Genomic DNA, 20,228 nt, shown 5'->3' with positions numbered 1-20,228 from the left:
CAAGCGGAGTTGGGGTGGGTAGGAGTTGCCGACAGAAATAATTTACTCGTTTGAGTGTCATCCTAACCTAACCTGTCTTAACATATCCTAACCTAATCTGACCCAACCTAACCCAACCTAACCCAACCCAACCTAACCTACTTAATTATACAGTCAAAGAGGGTCACCACTTGGCTTAGTTAAGGAACGTATCGGGTGGCTCCATGGAGTAGTTGGCGCAGTTCATTAATACCCGCTACCTGACTCAGGTCAGTTGGCGCAATTAATGCTCGTCCAATACCATTTTCTTTAAATCTAAATGATTGACAATGGAAACAAAACTCGCATGTGTATAAATGATATGAGATGGTCTTGCGCGTCTAGGAAACCAGGTAATTATATTATAGGTACTGTAGTTTTAATACCACCGAATCAATTCTACCTTGTACGCGTAGAATAGAGGGTTGAATTCAAACTACTTGAAGGTGATTCGTCAATAATAAAGAGAAAGGGAAATATCACCTCCACTTATTTTCATTGCGGTGTCTATACTTGAATCATAAACACCAGAAATGTAATGCATATTTTGTCATTTAATGCAGGTATTCCTATATTTGGGTTAGAAGATAAGCAACTCGGTGTAAATCAATTTATCCAACCAAAGTTCATCAAAAAAGGTTCAATCCTGAGAAGGGTCAAAAGTTTAAAGTTCCGAACTAGACCCAGCTGCCCAAGATCATTGGGCTACTATACATAGTACTGACTAAAGAACAGCTAATCTTAGAAAGGTAACAAAGCTATACAAGGCATGCTTCGTCAATCTACACTCATCATTCACTCACAATTGGGTTTAAATAGTTGCGTATCTCCAGCAAACATATCAATTAACCAAGAGAGTTTAACGGAGGTGGTCTTGTTCAAAATGCATGCTGTGGAGACTCGAATTACTTACTTACAGTTAAGAGCATTCCTATCCGTACTAACAGGTGCTTAAGATGGAGATTATGGAGCTGTAAGATATAACACGCTAGTTACACGTAGGACGATAGTGTAATGATGCAGAACTCAGCAACATTATCATCATTATAGTTGCAAGGGGCGGACTGCACCACTGATCTTGCCTATCTACCAGCAGTTGACCCTTCACCTGTACTTCATACTAGCTCCTCGCTAACAATGAAGTTGTTGCCACACATTTCACCTGTACTTTATATCAGCTTCTCGCTGACCATTGTAGTGGTTTTGGTCTGCCAAAGCAGTATAATGGTTTCGCTAACCGTAGAGCAATAAGTCTCGAATACAAAATTTGTGTTTTGTGCACTTTTGTAAAGTATGTATTGGAAATTATTGTTAAATTGTTTGGTTGATACATCTCGAGTGGTTGGAATGTAATCAAGACAATTGTGACAGCACCTTGAATTTCCAGAGCAGTTATGGCCGTCACAAGGTATGTGAGAAGAGAATCTAACCCAGAGGAAAGAGTCCTAGGAGGGCAAGAGGCTCTAACATCACAGCCTCACTATACAGTACATGGGTTCCGTCTGTAGAACACTGCGTACCTATGATTTACAGTGGAATCGTGTGAGTCAGTGTGTCCTCGACGGTGATGCAGTTGTTTCTCAACACTCTTTGACTTTACTCCAAATAATCTACTGCTGCGATTCATCACATAGACGTTATTACCAAGATGCACCAAAATTTGAAAAAAGTCATAGCAAGCAAGACCCGATTATTAATGACTACTCAATGGTCATTGCTCGAACAGCATTTCAACAATTCATAAATGCGCCAAGTACATCAGAAAACGACACCTACGTAATCACTAACTCCGAAGTTGATACCTCCATCAATATTACCATCGCTTTCGCATTCAACACATTCAGTCCACTCACCAAGTCTTGCAGACCACCCAGGAATCCATTTCAGAATCTTTAATTTGACAATGTTCCGGTCCATGAATTTTACGAGACATTGTTTGCACGTGTAATTTGACAATATGAAAATAATGCCTGTCCAATTGGGGTTGTGTGTTTTCTCACGTTGGCGGCGCCCAGGGCGGTCGGCCCACGCGCCTCTCTGTTCTCGACGGCGCGGCGCGGAGTTGTGTGGGCGGTGGGCGCATCACACCAGCGCCCAGTGGCGAGTGCGCAATTGTAAACACTATTGGAAGCACATAAAACATACATTGGAAGTGAGTTCCGGTATGCATTGCCTGTACTTTCACAGAGTTAACATAAACAAGTAAAAGGTGAATTATGAGTTTTTGAGAACAAACGTTTTTCACTGCTGTGTAATAGATATCGGATGCCTTTTATAACCACCCCCCCCCCTCTTCCCTTGGGGGTTTCTGTATTTTGCGTAAAGTTTATGCTTTAAAGTTAATGTTTTTAGCAGATGAAAACCTTACAGACAATCTGTCTGCTGGTTCCTGTCGGCATTGTAGCATTAGTAACTACACCACATAAGAAATAAAGTATTGTCTATTTGATCCCATTTAAAAAAAAGACACCTAAATATGACCCAGGAGATTCTAGACGGAAACTTTTCTTAATCATATATCAGGTATAGTACTGTAGTAACTATTTAACACCATACTGCAAGTTTTAGCGAATGAACTGCAATGTTTGTTTGATCTCTAAGTATAGAATTAGTTTTTTATAGTACTTCTTCACTTCGAAAAAAACTAATTTCACACGTATTATTTCAGTAAATTACCCTGTACAGCTTTTGGGTATTTTTCAGAAGGGGTCACAACTTTTTAAACTGTGGGATAAACACATTCCACAGTTTAGGTTGGTTTAGTTTATAGCTTTACTGCACGTTTGTTTTATTTACTGAGCGAAAATAGTCACAAAAACTCAAAAATCACCTGATATAAGCAGTGTTTTTTTCCACAGTTTAAAATAGTGGCGGCCCTCTTCTGAAAAAGAACCCAGCTTTTCAGCCGTTACGGAATAAATTTATTGATTCCACATATTCCTCAAGATCCGTTAACCTGTATCAAATTAAAAGTCGGTGTTCTCAACGGTGACCGTGCCGCTTTGATTCGATATCTTTATTCAAATCGAACGCCATTAATTCGGTAATGTGATTTTCGATTCCTTGATGGATCGCGAACACATCCACTGGGGAGGCGGGTCCGAGGAATACGAGAAAGCCGCGATACTAGCCGAATGGATGTGACAGCGGTGTGAACTGGTCGTGATCATGATCGACCAATCAACTATCGTGATCAAACTGGACCTATTAGCAGCACACCTGCAGCCTCCCTGATTATTGTGATCTGCGTTGTCGATTGAATCTTCCCTGTGTTTACGCCTTGACAATTCCAGAAGGGTCATTTACTACACGCACCGCTGCCTTCTTGACCGGTTAGTTTGGCTGACTTTCCTGTAAATGCAGTTATACTGCCTATAGCCATCGGTGTATCGGTTTCTTCAATAACCTGTATGTGTGAAATTCTGAAGGCTCCGTTTTAGGTTGGTATAGTTTAAGGAAGACTGCATTGTGTGTATTTGTGGTATAATTTTTTATACATTTTTTTCGCGAACTTGGTCCAGTGAGTATAAATTACAAATACATCAGTAGATCCTAAAGTCACAGCATCGTGTAGGAGCATATAATGCAAAATATTTGATAAACATATTCCAGAAGACATTTCTACATTATAACACCTTCTGAAAGTCAACGAATTAATGTATTGCTTAAGTTCCCAACAGAGCCAACGAATCGCAATTTCATACTATTTTAAGTCTATAAGATTATTCTTATTAAACTAAAAGTTATCTTTCTGAAATGTCACAGTCGTCTTTAAATACAACTTATTTGGCAAAAATGCTAAGATTTTCTATGAAACTAATTTTAACGGACATAACATGGTTGACACCATTCCCATCAATATGGACGAGCTGTATCACATTTTATATTGAAATAGAACATATAGAATGGGCACTCCTTTTAAAATCCCATTTCCCCCTCTAGTTTTGGCATTTGGTGGGACATTAAAGATGCTATAGCTTAATTAGTTGTCCATAAACTTTTCTTGGTTAAAAGGTGTTGAGTATTCTCCAGAAACCAATCATTAACATTAGCGTACTCCGTCGGTAGTGCAATTCAACCAAACGGAACTTGCGTCCATTCTAAATACTTCAGTTACAGCATCAGCATGGTGACGGCATGTTTATCTATACCAAAAGTCAATGAAGTACTGAAATGTGATTTCTTAAAAAAGAAGCCAATAAGATACATAATATGAACCACGAGGGTCGTTTTGTCAACTTTTGGATCAAAGATATATTTGCCAAAAAGTCTGGGTGACTAAAGACCGTGTGAAAGATTCAGCATGAATACGAGTAATACCTGAGATATTATCGAACATGGACAATAATGCAAATCCCTTTAAACAGCGTGAAACAACAGATAGCGGGCACTGACTGGGTCTTGTCTTGACCTTTGCCCTCTAGGCTGACGTCACAATTAAGTGTAAGTCGAGAATAAATAGAAAGTAGTTAGCGTTTCCCGCCATTATTCATTTGACGTCTTACTTGTACAGAGCGGTTAATTTTAATTTAACTGCGTGTAACTGTACTTAGGACATACGGTTATTACAACTGACACGGTTCAATTATGTGTTTGAAGTGGATTTTATTTTCTGTTGTTGAATATACGTATAATGTGCAGCTTTTAATATGAGTATTGTTAGTTGTCTTAAAAAAATCAATGGTTCCATTTACACAGTCTAAACTAATACATGTTTGATTTTTTTATAACAAATCATATAAACGAAGACAGTTATTAAAATATGTAGGTATAAATAATAAATAAAGTAAGTAGGCTTAGTACTTTTATCATAAGATGGACTAGATTGGTCTAAAGTTACCGTAGTAAAGTTTGAAAGGCCCTGCGTCAAATCATATTTATAGTCACGTTTAACTATTACGAGTACGCTTTAGCAGAAACGTTTGCTCCTTCGGCACATTTGCTTGTTAGAAAATGCCCAATCTACATTAATCAAGCAATTCCTGATGAAAATATAACCATTGAAAGTAACATGGGTTGTATTGTAAAGTTTAATTTAACACATACAATATTTTACAACATAAGTGGTAGAGGTTTTATAGTCTTCATGTTCTTTCATAAAGACTTTCAAAAATATTGACAGATATCATCTTTAACCATAACCTTTGAATTTGTTTGATTTCTCCTTTAGTAGAATAGAGATTTTGTTATTTAACGTCTTTAAATACATTTGGCTGATTGGTATACTGCAGGAGAATTTCGCGTAGCTCTAAAACTGATACAATGAACAAGTTTCTGCCATGTACCTATTTTCACAAACGTTAATCTTCCTCTTTTGAGAGAACAGTCCAAAATTACTCCGATAAATAAAAAGGTATTCTAAGTAATAGTAAACACTGAATAGAGACGCAACCTGAGTGGAAATTTAACCCTCCATCCTTGTATCCTGAAGAGACTAATAGTGTAAAACTTTCAAAAACATTTTCTACACAATGTTTATCATGAACTAAGTCCGCAGGCGATACTGCATTATCTAAATTACATCCGGTTGTCATCTAAAAAGTTAGCATAATCTCCTTGCAAAACTAACGTAAGGTTGATCGAAAGGTCATAAAATTGCGAATCATAAATGGTCGTATTTGCCTCTGGGCTTCGGTAGATGGCGTGTGGGGGAATCAACGAGATGGTTTTACTTTAACTAGGAATAGTAATGAGAACTTATTCTAGGAGGTCTAGTTATTGTATTTTCACACAAACTATTTGTAACCCCAGGCAACCTAATGTAAAAAATCACGGGAAGCGAGCTGGTCTAGTGGTAGAGTGCTGGTTTTCGGCCCCTGTTGTCCCGAGTTCAAATCCCGCCTAATCACCAATGGATTTGATCTAAGTGGTAATGCCGCAACCCCTTAACTGTCCAGAAGTAATATGAAAAACAATCCCCGGCTCATGCCTATCGTCTTAGGACGAATTGCAAAAACATTTAACTGAAATTATGTGATGCGTGGCGTGGCAATTCCATATTGAGTCATGATAAACTTAAATTAGATTTTTACAACACCAAAACACCGTTGGGTGTATTTTTGGGTGAAAATGAGTAAATAGTGAGTGTGAATGAATATGACAGCTTTATTTCTGAATGAGATCGGCTAGATTTATCTATCTACTAAACACCCAATGATCAAGGATTACTAAGTGCAGTTTTGAACCATTAAAAAAACTTTGACATTTCCCGGTATCAAACCAGCGATATTCTAATTACCAGGTAAGCACTATACCCACTTAGCTGCCCTGCTAGTAGGGGTAAGGGAAAGAAATCTTCCAGATTAATGGAAACTGAAGGTGTCAGTTTGTAATATGGTTGTACTGGTAATTGTACTTGTAATTGGTCGACTATTATAAATTTGTTTACAAAAAATTGTGTAACTTATTTTTATATATTTTTTCAATTAAATTCATACTACTAGCGGTAGCAAGGGCAAACGGATATTCTTGCACTAAATACTTAAAGATTAAATTATTGTTACTACTGAACACAAGTTCAGAGACTATATAGTTTCAAGGGTCGCATTTTTCTCCTAGGCTCTAGGGACTATGATGTCCTTCTCTATACCACACGAGGTGTCTGATAATAAACACAGTGAGAGGTTGACTGACTCGATGATGCAGTGTCATTAGAGATCTGATTACACTAATTTGGTCAGATTAATTATTCGCTCATTTATCCACCTTATGACCGATGGAGCGAAAATCTCCCAGAAGAAATTGCTATCATTAAATTGTCTTTACCGTGTTAGCGCGCGTTGAGCGACAGGCGACTTATCTAATCTAATGCAGTAAGATCTAATGCAGTTTCATCTACGTTCCGTTTCAGATGATTCTATTGATCATAGCGGTTGAAAATACTAATTTTTTTTGGTGGGTCAAATCTTACCTATCACTTGACTGCAGGCTGACATTCCCGCGATGCTGCACATGCTTTTAGCGTCACAACGATAAACTATATGACATTTCATGAATACAGTCCTAGGCTTTGTTAATGTTTATGAGGAACAAAGTTGGAAAAAAACTAACCAAACTGTAAATTTACATTACATACCTACCACGCCTATTAGGTCGTGTTAGCTTTATACCTTTTCAGCGGAAATAGATGTGTCTTTCGCTATTGGTAGACCACATAAAAATCAGACAATGTACGCCAAATATCTATAAGTATAGCACAACTTAAACTTTATACTTTATACTTTCTTATGAAATGCGACCATACAAAGTAGGTATTTTAGGCCAAGTATGAATGGAGATGAGTGTAGGATGAGTGGCGCGATCTTGTAGTCTTCTTAGTGACTAAGGCCGACATTCCTTAGACACAGCTGTTAATTAATAGCCCAAACAGCTAATGGCAACTAAGGGACCTTCAGTTTATAGTGGAATCCGAACCACATTTTTTCCTTGGTATATACGAATTGGTCTAATTATCATGATAGTACTGCGGATAGTCGTAGTACTCACTTGTTCGGACGTTAATCCACACCAGGGAGTATCGCATCCACAGTGCATGCCTATAAATATCCACAATTCGTGACCTCCTAGTAGCTGGATTACAGGACGACGCCACCCGTCCCAGTATTGTACCATCTACTTGCCAAGCGACAAGGCAACAATATAACAAATTAGGAACTTCACCAGCATGTACTCCCGTATATGCTGCGTTTAGGTTGGAAAAGTAAACTGCAATGCCAGGGTCAACATACGCAATATAGTCTAAAGGACAGGAGAACAACATTTGAGTTAAATTCAACTAAAAGGCAGAATCATCGCATTTGATTAGGTACCTACTACAACAAGGCATTTTTTTGTATTGTTCTGTGTACTGTAGAGTATACATTGCTACAACATAAGTTCAGTTTTCTAGTGGAAAGCGTTCCAGCAGTGGAAGCTGCATTTTTATGTCCATAATCTGCAAACGGAGACAGGATCTTGTAGGTATACTCAAAAATTCCTTCGAGTAACGCAATCATAGTGTTCCTTCATTAGCACATTAACAAACGGTCGTAAAAATCATGTTCTACCTTCAACCACGCAGATTATAGGTTTTCTACGTTTAAACCCCTATAACTACTGCACATCAGCAATAGCGATTGTTAACTCATACCACGCATAGCAAGTTGGGAGTTTTACGCGGACTCGCCATCGGCGGCGTCGGAGAAAGGTCCAGAGGAAGTTTGAAGTAGGCGCAAGCTGGAGGCCCAGGGCGCGTGCTTTCACATTCCCCTCTCCAGTCACGTGACCAGATCAGCTGTTATTTACATACCAGACCGCTTCTGCGGCACTTGCCGCGGTCCGACCTGCCGGCCCGCCATAACCGGCATGATACGTATCGGCTCTAGTTTTGCACTTGAATATTCAACGAGATTTCAATCGGTTGTTTCAATCCGAGCAATACGATACCTGTGCACTCCTGAAACGGCAAATCCCTTAGATCTTTCTGGAGAATCAGACTCGGCTTTACATCTATAACATTCTAAATGTGTTCTGTTAGTTGTTAGATCCAGAGTAGTACTGCTTTGCTTCCTGATCTGAAAATATCCGCAGACCTTCCTAGATAATCGACTCTACGTCTACCCAGAACCAACATTAAGTATATCAATCAGATATTGTATCCATGCAACACCTGTGGATTCCTGAATCGGCAAATCTCTTGAATCTTTCATGAGGGGCAGCTCTACTTTTCACAAAGAACATTCAATAAGATTCCCCGTCGGTGATTTGAATCACAGTTAGTCATGTTGTGAATCTACACACAACTTTAAGCAATCCTGAATTGGAATATTTTCAAAATCTTTCGGTAGAACTCGACCGATTTCGATTTCACATTTTAATTTCCGTATCATTCGGAAAGATCAGTATGTATATTCCAAACTTACCTGTTGCATTCCTGAATCGGAATTTTGCCGATCCAGATAATTAGCTAGACTGGACATTTGAAAAGATTCTCACAAGTTATTTGATTCTGTTCAGTACTATTTTGTACATTCCTTAACCAAAAAATTCTCTACATCACCTTGATTAAACATTTCGAGTATTTTTTATCTCGATGATCTTGATGTTAAAGTTCTTTCCTTGAATTACAAAAACATTTCTTCCTATTCCGAGCGGGATGTTTTACATTCTTAGATCTTTGGAGGTGACAAAGATTTTACCGGTATTCGAAGGAATCTTTTTTTGTTGATGATGTTTAACAAGATTCACAAAAGGTCTTTTTTATTTCTTAATATTGACTCTTTTACAATCTTTACCTCGTAGTTTAGGTCTGAAAGTTAATATAATTTCAACCCCTATTAAATTTTTTAAGGTAATATGCTCGTGCATTTTAATGATTAGATATAGTTCTTAATTTCTCAAGGTTTCCGAAGAGCTATTCAGGGGAGGAAGAAGATTAATTGTACCAAATTCAACTAATATAACATAACTTTGATACAATCGAAGGGAGGTGACACTTATCGAAGGTTGAGGGATCGTTGTACACTTATTTTTATTCTTTATTATATGGTTGTTTATCTGAAAAATATTAATGAGATTTCTATGCTTCAGAACCGAATACAATTTTTTAGATCAATATTCATTCTTAACTACCATTAAATCATAAGTAAAATGTATTACATTATAATTTTTGTAAATAAAGTCATCAGTTTTATCGGAAACAGACGAGTTGACTTACATGGTAAACATGACATAGAGAAGTTCATATAAAATTCTACTAATGAAAACTTAGGAATCAGAATCCGAACTTCACTAAAATTACTTTTAATGCCATTTGAGAAGATTAAAACTTTCGTAATCGATCAAAAGATTCTAGGTAGACCATGAAGCAATATTTTTTTACTTTAGAAAATAATCTATGTCGACTGTCATCTACGACACTGGCTATCCGTTACTGCAAACACTCCGCACGCTAGGTGTCTCCATAAATACTCCCGGGAGCAGTCAGCTGATCTGACCTTATCAGCTGACACGCACTCTGCTCACTTTCCCGCCAGTGATCAGACAAGAGCGTCGTCAGCTGTTGGTGGTTGTAGACGTGTGAATGCACCTCTATTAACAAGCGCCAACAACTAGCCGTAAATCAGGGAAAGGAGGCAGATAGGTAGTTGTAAAGGTACAATTCCTCGATAGCTTTATGACGTGTTTACTGGCGTGTCAAGGAGTGCTCGAGCCGCTTTGATACGTCCGGCGCCGACGGTTATGAGTCTTCAGAGCAATCCCTAACAATCCCTACAATCCCTACAATCCCTAACAAGGGCCGAGGGGATCCAGTGTGCGGTGTTGCTGCGAAAGGACCAACTCCGAAGGCATGCTTCGAAAATGCGACTCTAAGGTACTACTTAAATTATTACATTTTCCCAAGATCCACTGAGATACAGAAAATTCTCCGAAAGCGTTGCCCATACAAACTTTGTTCCGACAAGCGTCGCTAGTGCACAGCTCCAAAAATGTACACATCTAAAAATCCAAAAATTTGTTTTTGCGCAATGTCATTCGAAGTTATGCATCTTGGAGCAATGCCTGGATCTCAGTTGATCTTGGGAAATTTGATTACGTCAAAGAAAAGTGTTAATCATGTGCAATGTCAAGTCTGTCATGCAAAATAGGGTAAATACATCAAAAGGCAATCAGCGATATTGAGGCAAATTTCTTCATACATCTCGCTTTCCGAGGCAGTTGAATCTTCATAAAAACTTATCGTTATGGTAGTAAGATATCAGTTAACTTACACTTACTGATAGGTAAAAGGGTAGAACGTAAGTACCTGAAAACAAAAACAAAACTTCAGATATCTTGTTTTGGGTATAAACCAAAACATGTTACATAAAGTAAATAACAAATGGCTTAACACACTACCAGAAACTAGTCTAAATTAATATCCCACAACTACTGTTGTGCCTAGTTATTTGCTTCAGGAGTAACATACTATTTTAACCAAATAAAACACTCCCTTTTACCGTCAATCATACAAACAAATAAAGTGATTAAACCTACACAATTCCCGCACTGCCACGCCGTAAGCGCCAATATTTAAGTAGCGCCAATAAAAACCAATCAGACTCCAACGGATCGCTCTTGCTACCAAATATATTTCGTTATGATTACCCTTGCCGAATCCAGAGCGGAGATTTGGTTTTAAATGAGTTTAATAAAACCTAGTTGAGTTTTTGATAGCGGCTCCATAAATCCCACTTTCGCTGGGCGACGGATCCGACATCGCCGCGGGAGAAAAGTAAATCACGGCGGTGCGTTAATATAATCACAAATCTCAATTAACACCGGGCCGAGTTATGTGGAGGATCGGTCCATATATTTGCACAAGGTCGAAGAACTGCCTTGACTGTCCTGGATTCTCTCGGTTTTCGCCATCTGTTGGAATACTTTCGTCCGTTATTATATTATCGTTTCTTGTCGCTTGTAGGATGCTTTAGTTAATCCATTTGTGGACTCTGTATGATTGAAAAGGTTTATATTGCGGTTTGGAAGTGAGGATGGAGTGACATAGCACCAAGACTGGTTTCGGTTTAACAAAAGTTAATTATTAAGTGTTACTGTCAGTTTTTTCGTGTCCCAACTTAAAGGCAATTTATAAATATATATTTATTTTTACGTATCTTAACATTATTATGTATTTAATACAGAAAAGACAGATTGACGTTTGAGCGAATCAATCTAACGTGAGTTTTCTTTTTTTTCGCAGGATCAAGTAAAATTATTTTTGACGTGGAAACTGTAGTGTACTCCACGGACCTCTTCAGTATACCACACAACCGAGGTCCAAACAAAATTTAGTTAACATCAGGTACTTTGAGCATGTTACCAAGTTACACAAGAAGTAGGCTATAAACAACTTCATTTTAGGTTATTTAGTGTGTGTTGTTGTTTAAACTACGAATCATTTATAGAAATTATACTGATTTTCAGTCAGATTAGGAAAAGAAAGTTAAGATGGGTCCTTATGAGAATATTACATTCGTAATTATAATTTAGGTGTCTAAAATAAAATCGATCCCAAAGACTAAAGGTATACTGATGATTTAAGCTAAGACTATTACACACATTCTGTCCTTGATCACAAATAGTCTATTGACTTTAGGTGACCATCCATTCCATTGTATAAAAAGTGCCACTGAAAGACGTAAAAATAGCAAAGATGATACGATCTGAAATTAAATTACAACACGTACTGAGAACCTGCAACGTGGTGATCGGATCTGAGGGTATGAAAGAAGAGGTCACAGGTTATATGGTTGTGAAAGAAGTCTAGAGTGAAGTAGCAAGCCTTAGATTGCCGATCCGATACAATCCCTGTTACATTGTCGAAACAGACCCAATTAGTATAGTTTTGTTTATTCTCTTAGAAGGGGAAAGTTGTACATGGCATTACAAAACAAAGAAATGTTACTAGGTTCTCCTAGTATAGAATTAAGCTTAAAACTTATTTTCAGAAATAGTTACTATTTAATGTGGCAAAAACATCATTTAAAAAATGAAAGTTATTATATCCAGTATAAGTTTATTATGTTAACTGTATCATCCATTGTTTCGATAAGTTAACAGAAATTGATTCAATATAAATGTGGATGTAGGCTGTGTGGCAAAAAGTTGTCATGTATAGCATTTATAACATATATTATGACAATAAAGTACATAACTCATTTAAAACTAAGTACCGGTTCATTCAGTGACAAATTCCAGGCAATTCCAACAAACATATACTATAGCGTCGAATAGTCAGGTACTGCTCAGTTCTTTCCAAGGTATACAACATTTAAAGCGACTATACAATCTCGCGAAATACACCAGGCGCCATCATCAATCGCACATTCGATGATATCGCCCATCTTCTGATCTCCTGAACTTCACTTCACTTTCCTGCAGAACACCTTTCTCTACAACCCCACTCAACACTCAATGCTCTGTAGATAGGTCGAAGAAATCGACGATACTCTTAAGATGAGATTTTAAAACTTTCTACGTTAAATTTATTATCGCACTTATTTCATATCCCTCATATCCGAAGCTTCTTATTTAATTTGTGCAAAAAGTAGGCGTTTACGACAGCTAGGTTTGTCCATGTACAAGTAATAACGTTTTAAAAGCTATTAAATGATGTATGTACTTCATACTATTCATAGAGAGTTTTTACTATTCAAGGCGTGCATTTTAAAACGCATCATGCATAGCAATTTACAGGCAAATTAAATAAGGTTAGCATTGATTACTACGCAGGTTCCTTGAAATTTTTAAAACAGCTGCATGAAAACGCTGGAAGATTACAAGGGGTTAGTGACATCACGGATTATAAAGAGTGGACACATTAAATAGGTCTAATCTATGCTGTGGTGACAACAAAACGTTGACTTTTGTTCGTTTAGTACCACAAAGTACCACTCAGGAAACACATTACTGCCTTTTTTTAACGAACGCGAACAAAATCGCTTTCCTTTACTTAAGATGGACTGTGAGTTTTAGTTTAATTCTTTTGATTAAACGGAAAATGTCTTTGAGTAGTAAATGTTCCGCGCGAACTGTAAAAATACACTAAAAAAATAAAACAGTGTTCCAACAGAGTGCTGCTGAGACATAGTTAAATTTATCTCATGACCTGTCTGTGATCAAATGTAATTATATTTTTTTATTACTCATTGTTGAGCAACAGCTGATGCCTTATTCCTCTGAAACAAACTGCTTAAACATGTTGTATCGAATATCTTGCTAAATACAGGGCGTTTATAAAAGAATCATCAGGTTTTAATGGCATGTACCTCACTCAATTCTTGTCCCACATTAATATTTGAAACATGGGCTTAAAAAGCATGTTTCCAAGTTTTATAAGCAGCTATTCAATAATCGCTCTAGGTTTTTTCTTGGACGTGTTTGCATCATTTTCAAAATTATTACGATTCCAAGAAAAAACATTTTGACGATAATGACTTAACCCTTCTCAAATGGCCCCCTAGATCTCATGATCTTACGGTGTATGGTTTTTTTCTATTGGGCTGTTAAAAAGAATTAAGTTTATGTACCACCAATGCCTCAAACGCTCCAAGGGCTCCGTGGACGAATTCGCAATGCCGTAGAATCAATCAACCTTGCGGTGCTAGCCGGTATAAGGGACAATTTACAGCATAGATTGGAAACTTGCTCCACGGCTAATGGACGGCACTTTGAGCACTTGTAGGGGTGTCTATGACAAATTTAAGAGTTCTACTTTCTGTTGATATATTTTATATCCGAATTTATTTAACATTAACTTCGATAAAATGTTTTAAAACCTGATGATTCTTTTATAAACGCCCTGTATTTATTTAAAGTTTGCATCAATTACTCGCACAATTAAGTAAGATGTTTTTTTTTACTATCATCTACTATATCAATCTACTACTATCAATTTTTTTGATCTTCGAGCCGTTACTATTTATAATTACAAATAAGAATTAGCTTATTATGAAGGCTGACACGGAAAAGAAGACTTATTTTGGAAGACAACATTTTTAATTCGGAGGTGGGCATATGCTTAAATGAATTACATAAGTGCAAAATTGCAAAGTACTGTAGAGTATTATTAAACGTAAAATATGCTATATGTAAATTAAAAACGTAGTATAGCACTTGGGTTTATAGTATGGAGAATAGCCTAGGGAGTGGTAAAACGCACTTAGTGATAAAATGTTAATTCTTAGCAAAGTGTATTTTATTATCTCATCTAGGAAAATGGGAGCTGATTCGAGTGAAGGTCAAACGATGACTTGCCACGTACAGAATATCGCAGTGCATAAACTAACCGGACACAGGACAGCAGGACAAAGGTCACACGGAGGTCAAGTGTAGGATCATCTCGCAAACAGCGGGGAATACGTAATGCACCCCGTATACAACCTGAAAGAAGTCATATACACAGAATACAACATTGCTTTTCACGACTTGGTTCTCGCTGCAAAGAACGAATCCTTGTTTACACATAAGGCTATGGGTAAAAGTGATTACTGTATCTCATTCTCGTGTTAAAATTTATCGCCAGTTTTAGATTTAAAATAAAGCTAGTTTAGAGCCACCCACAAAGTGAAACTATTCAAATTATTGATTTCTATCGATTACGCTTATTTTTTTAACCAAGCCAAACTGAAGACAATTGTTAATCATAGTACATTTTTGTCAAATCAAGTATAACAGTGTAACATTAACAGGCAGGATAGAACTACACACGTTGTACACACTCTCAGTGGCTCATTCACTTATTATTATTTTGATAATAACATCAAACACATCAAACACACTTCCACACCAGGTCAATTGAGGTCAGGGGAATTGTACACTAGGTCAATTTGGATGGGATGTCTACTTCAGTGACCAAAAGTCAATGCTCATAGTAAAAAACCTGTTCAATAAAAAAATATATAACAAATAAAAAGATATAATCATACAATTGTTTTAAATTTCTAGTTTGTTAGAAATAATGATGCCTCTTTAAGCTCATCAATTCAAGGAATAATATCAAGGAACGTCATGTGGTGAGGTTTTTCGCATTAGTGGACGACCAATTTATTGTATATGAGAACCCCTTCTGGTTTCAAAATATTCAGATCTAGACCTTGCTGTATATAACTGTCGAGCTTTTAATAGATTCTTAATACATCATTAAATCATTATATAAACAACAATGTGAGTTGAGTTACATTTTTCACAGCTTTAAGGAATTTAAAATCTGGTAAGATTTCGAATTACATACACGTTCACAGGAGATCAAGGCTGTGCCATTTTACACATTTCGAAGATAAAACCGTAGATAAACAACCTCCCGGTAGCGTTCTTATCCTTATGGAACAGTTGAAGCCAATAATTTTATTATTAGTTCTGTCCGGTGCACTAGAGGGCGACGTGTTTTGTTTACAATTTGTTTCTTGTTATTTCAGTCATTTAAAACCTCGTTTAACCAAATAATACCCCCGCTGCAGCAAACCTGCCGTCTAAGCGAATTTCCATTTGGCTGAATTGATTTTCAATTGATCTATTCAAATAACATTAGGTTTAACGAGTACATAGGTTTGCTGCTACAAGGAAACTAATAAAGTACGTGTTTTAAATAAAATAAGTATTGCTTAGTATAAAATGAATATATTTGCCAAGTTTGATCAAAATATATCCATAAACAAGCAAACTACAACATTTTACAATATTCTCCATAAGAATAACATGGGAATTTTAAATTTACCATTTTTTTAGTTTTCACCGTAACCAATAACTGTACAAAAACACTTTGATATACTGAATTGTTTGTTTTTTAAAGCTTTTTAAGAAGGTTTAGAGAAAAATTGGGAAATTTTGTGTATTGAGGGTCAAAAGTGAGAAAAACCAATTTTTACCCCATAAAACCCCCCATAAAACCCTGTTCCCATGATCCGATCATGCTGGATCGCGAACTCATTCAAGTTTATCCCGCCTTACACCTTCAAACCAAATTTCATCAAAATCGGATAAAAATTACTCAAGTTATCGTGTTCACGGACACATATATATATATATATAAATCTATATATATATCTATATATATATATACATATATAAAAATTTGAACGAATGGTGTTTTTGGCCTCTGGGGACACCAAAATGAAAAAGTAAATCGGTCCCGGGCCTAAGTCTTACCATGAGACCTACGATAATAGCTACTTCCCTATAGGGAAATTCGCTAAAATGATCTAATCGTAATCAATAAGGTCATCTATATAGTTATATAACCAAACGGTAAAGCACAGATCATGAAATTTGCCCAAAAATAATAGAAACTAAATTTCGTCGACACTAACGCCTAGTGTTACCGGACTAGAATTAGACACGAAAAACGAGCTTCAAAATTTACAATAGTATGGGAAGTCTACTTGTGTTGGTAAGTCTATGATAAAACCAGGCAGATGCAGATGTTAGAGAATGTGTAGGAAATGAACAACGTATGTCCGATTAATTCAATCCACGTCTAAAAAATGTAAAGCTATTACGCAATTAGTAAACTACACAACAATGGTCTGATTTTCATAACTGTTGGTAAAATGTATTCTATTCAGTAAAATTTACCGAATTTTTTAAAATATCTTTGAACTATTTTTACCAAAGTCTACCCAAGTCGTGCTTGCAATAATTCAAAAGTACAAACAAAATTGTTCTTCTTCAAACAAAAGTCGAACCATGCTTGCTACAATTGTAAAGGGTAGTGGTTTGACTTGTGAAATAGCGGTAGAATCTGAGGTAATTACAATAACAAAAGACTTTGCCAATGCATCTGGGACAGGAAATTACCTCGACCCAACCTGACCCTGAAGCCTTCTCTACTCAATGCGAAGCAGACGTCGAAACCAAATAAACATATACTAACAATATCGACAGAATAAATCTATTCCCGATCTAACAACGGATTTGCATACCATTACGATAGAAGAGGATAAAACGAGGACGATTTACATAAACGGGAAGAGCGGCGTTTAACGTTTGCTCTTTCATAGGGAAACGTTAAAGTAGACGTGGTTTATAGCTGTTTTCAGCCTGTTGCTAAAAGAGTGTCTATGCAGTAAATTGTAGCTCAGACCACCGACATAGAATAGTAGTAAAAATATTCTTTGCATTTGCTAACGAAAAAATAAAATAGAATAGGTAAAAGTAAAATAATGTTGAGGGAGAGTTTATAATTAGAAGAGATTTGAGTGGAATTAAGAAGGGTAATATTATTCAAAACAAGTAAATGCGCACTTTGTAAGAGTAACGATGTCATTGGGAAAATACCTATAATGAATTTACACGGAACCATATACCATTATAGTGAGATACGTACTTCGGGTTTGCGTCATTGTATTTATTTTTACAAACCCTTAAAAATGAGGGGTTACTCAATAGGGGTTTCTATTTGAAAAATAAAAGTCACCTGCCCACAACCCTATTAGAGGGGTTAAAAAATATTGTTATTGTAAAAGATTGCGGAACCTTTGCTAACAATCAATGCCACAATCAGAATATTTCTATCTATTTCAGTTTTAAATAAAGATTTGTTTACATACTTAATTTAAACACTGTATATTCCCAACAATCTTATATCCTTTGAATACAGCCCAGAGTTTAGTATCTTATTTCCCAAATACCTCTGGTATTAGGCCTACATATTATTGGAAAGAACAAGTATTGGATTGTGTTTTTGGTCAGTTGGATTAAAATTACTCTTTATTTGTAAAATATTTTAGTTTGGTTTTTTAGATTTTTTGGGAGAAAGCTCAATCAAAAATCATGAATTTGATTGTATCTAGGATATTATATTTATTTTAACGCTGCGGAGCAGCATGGGAGTCCTCTAGTATAAATTAAACGCCTTTTTTGTTAAATTGACACAGATTTTTTAAATAATTTATTTTGATATATGTTTTGATAAACTAAATGGTTTGAACGACTAAGACAGTAAGGGATCACCCAATGACATAAATGGCTTCATAGCGTGGCCTTTCTCGGTAATAATAAAAAGGGGATTATGCTCGAATTCGAGCATACTACTTCGTAGATGTTACTTAAAATGCTTATGCAAAAACCCGTGAAAACCATGTAATATAGTTTTAGACTCTTAGAATTCGTAACCTAATCATCTTATAAATACGTAACAAAATGTCTTTAATGCGCTAAGGAAGTTTACACTTCTTAAAAAGAAGAGTTCATGGTAAAATTATTGTTCTCAGCTATTTCTACGTGTAATATGTCAGTTCATCACATAAGTATGTTTCAAGTATGCAAATAGACAAGTTCTTAAAGACCACTTTAGATTTTTATGGCTAGAGATGAGCAGTCTTGCCATAAACCGTGTCAATTTACTGCAGACCTATGACTGGACTATCGCGAGAGGTCAAAGTGCAATTGTAAGTCTCCTAATGTTGCTAGGTTTAGAATTATGATTTGGGCTCTTAAATATGGTTGAACTGTTTTATAAATAACGTATCCTGATCTTTTTTTCAACTATTTTGGTAAATTAACTATGTTTGGATACTGTACTTGATAAATTTCTAAACATGAAATATACTTTCAGTAAACCTGTTACAGCGTACAGCTTTAAAGATAACATACAGAAATATATTTCTAGATATGCCGCAGACATTTTTGATTCAAAATCGGTTTGTGGTTTGAATAAATAATTGTGAAACTTCAAGAAAATAAAAGATAAAGAATCAATATCCGAGTTGGGAGAGATTTAAAGTAATCAAGGCTAGACATAAGTACTGTATTTGCTAAATTGAACTAAACTACGTTTGGTAAACTTTCAGTCACAGCTTAATGAATCTTCTTTGTACGCAAACTAATCCGGCCATAAACAATTACTTCGTCGTTTTCAGATTCAATTACGTAAACTCTAAATGCCCTTAACGTATTGCATAAACAAACTTTTCACTTGTTTTCGAAGATTTTCTGCGAAAAGTTTATACCAAAGTTAATACAATTTGTCTTCCAAGCCAAATATTATATAATCACACTCATGCGCACGCAGACATCGATGTTACCTGTTAATGACCAGTGTGACTGGTGAAATTCTATCGCCACTGTGAAGTTATTCGCATGTATTTAACGTTTTGTAAATCGATTTGTATTTACACGCTCCGACATTATCCAATTGTTTCTTATATTTTGCAGCACAAGAAACAACAATTGGATTTCACAGATGCAGATATTAAAGCCAAAGCTAATTCAACCTAAACCGGTACGGAGGTTGCGATCAAAAACGGCCATTAACAGTATAACTGCAACTTTATCGAATAGTGTTTAAAGACAAGTAATAAGTTAGTTTTTTTTTTCCTAGGACGCTAGGCACGAGCCCGGAATTGCTGTTCACATTACTTCAGGCTAGACCTAGGGGTTAAGGCAATATCACTTAGATAAAATTCATTGGTGATTTTGCGGGTTTTGAACCCGGGACCCCAGGAACCGGAGTCCCACGCTCTAACCACGAGTAATAAGTGCTAACAGTATAACTGCCACTTTATCGAATAGTGCTTGAAGAGGTATAAACTTCTAACAGTAGGCCTATAACTGCCACTTTATCAAAAAGTGTTTGAAGACGTGTAACAAGTGCTAACTGCAACTACGCTGAGACGTATAATAAGTATTCTAGCTGTTTGTAGTACTCGAAATACGTAGATCTGTTAAGTAGTGAACGAGAGTATCGCGTAACC

General features: G+C 36.4%; 1 protein-coding gene across 1 annotated transcript in view; it reads right to left on the bottom strand.

Moving 5' to 3' along the window:
• LOC128992872 (neurobeachin-like protein 2) overlaps positions 1-20,228 on the bottom strand; it is a 118,802-nt gene that overhangs the window by 24,644 nt on the left and 73,930 nt on the right. The window lies entirely within an intron of this gene.

Source organism: Macrosteles quadrilineatus, unplaced genomic scaffold (assembly GCF_028750875.1).
Source record: "Macrosteles quadrilineatus isolate MER2022 unplaced genomic scaffold, UCM_ALF_1.0 Scaffold_4__1_contigs__length_99947679, whole genome shotgun sequence".
In the NCBI taxonomy this organism is placed as follows: Eukaryota; Metazoa; Arthropoda; class Insecta; order Hemiptera; family Cicadellidae; genus Macrosteles; species Macrosteles quadrilineatus.
This window is presented reverse-complemented; position numbering and strand designations above follow the sequence as displayed.